The sequence below is a fragment of the Octodon degus genome, unplaced genomic scaffold (genome assembly GCF_000260255.1).
Source record: "Octodon degus isolate 3935 unplaced genomic scaffold, OctDeg1.0 scaffold00372, whole genome shotgun sequence".
In the NCBI taxonomy this organism is placed as follows: domain Eukaryota; kingdom Metazoa; phylum Chordata; class Mammalia; order Rodentia; family Octodontidae; genus Octodon; species Octodon degus.
In genome coordinates this window covers 576,767-577,912 of record NW_004524948.1, presented here as the reverse complement: position 1 = coordinate 577,912, position 1,146 = coordinate 576,767, and the positions used below count along the sequence as shown (strand labels likewise).

General features: G+C 49.0%; 1 pseudogene; it reads left to right on the top strand.

Moving 5' to 3' along the window:
• LOC111814592 overlaps window positions 1-889 on the top strand; it is a 5,237-nt pseudogene extending 4,348 nt beyond the window's left edge.
• The last annotated feature ends 257 nt before the right edge of the window (window positions 890-1,146 follow it).

Genomic DNA, 1,146 nt, shown 5'->3' with positions numbered 1-1,146 from the left:
CAGAACAATGGAACAAAATAGCAGATGCAGGACTTTGAGCTGTGTGAATCTGAGTTCATTAATTAGGGTACACCAGAAACCCTTTAAATGTTGGCATTGTGGAGAGTTCAGCTGAACCCGTCGCTGTTGTTGGGTGTTGGGCCTCTTCAGGAGCATTTTCTGAAAGGCCGCCGGTGCAGGCCACATTGACAGGGTCGCTTGCAACGTCTCCTGCCCGCTGTACGTTTGCTCACGTCTTCCGCAGCCTGCAGATCCAACAAGGCATCGGAGGTGCCAGAGTACCTGAGCCAGAACCCGCGGGTGGCCGCCTGGGCAGAGGTTCTGCACTGCTGGGGCGAGAATGACAAACACTGGTGCCACTGCCTAGAGTTTCTGCTTCACAACTCTGGAGACTGGAGCCCGCTGGCGGCGTCGACTACAACAACACAGACAAAGCTGGCGATGCCAAAAGCAGGGCCCACACGCAGCAGTTGCTGCAGCTCATGTCTTTTTCCCTGGCTTGGGCAAGTGCTGCAAATATAGCTCAGCGGCATAAGCTTCTGCATGGCTTGGCAAACCGTATCTTCCTAGGGTGATAATACTCTCCAAAACTTATGGATACAAAGAGCCCGGGGAAATAGCTCAGTAGAGTAAGCGCTTGCCTAGCAAGAGCAAGGACCTGACTTCAATTCCCAGTTCCGCAAAAAAAAAAAAAAAAAAAGTTATGGATACAATTCTTACTACAGTTGAAGGTATCAAAGTGACAGATGTTTCAAATCATACAACAAGAGACAAACTGGTTGTCAAGGTGAAGAAAAGAGGGATATCAAGTATCAATGAAGAGGTAGAAGAGTCATCAAAAAAATAAATTGCAGAAGGAGAAAGCAATTCTACAGTTGAGAGAGATCTTGCAAAAATTTCTGCCAAAAGAGAATGAGGGGAGGGTCCAGGGAGATGGCTCAGTGGAATAAGGGCTTCCCTGGCAAGCACAAGGGCCTGAGTTCAATCCCCGGTTCTGAAAAAAAAGAGAGAGAATGAAGGGAGCTCATGCGTTAGCTCACTTGTTTAAGCCCCTACTTAGGCAAACTCAGTGAGGTGCAGGGGACCACAGTTTGATCCCCAGCTCCACATGCCTTACCAGGCCTGCCCTTAAGACAACCTGAGCCA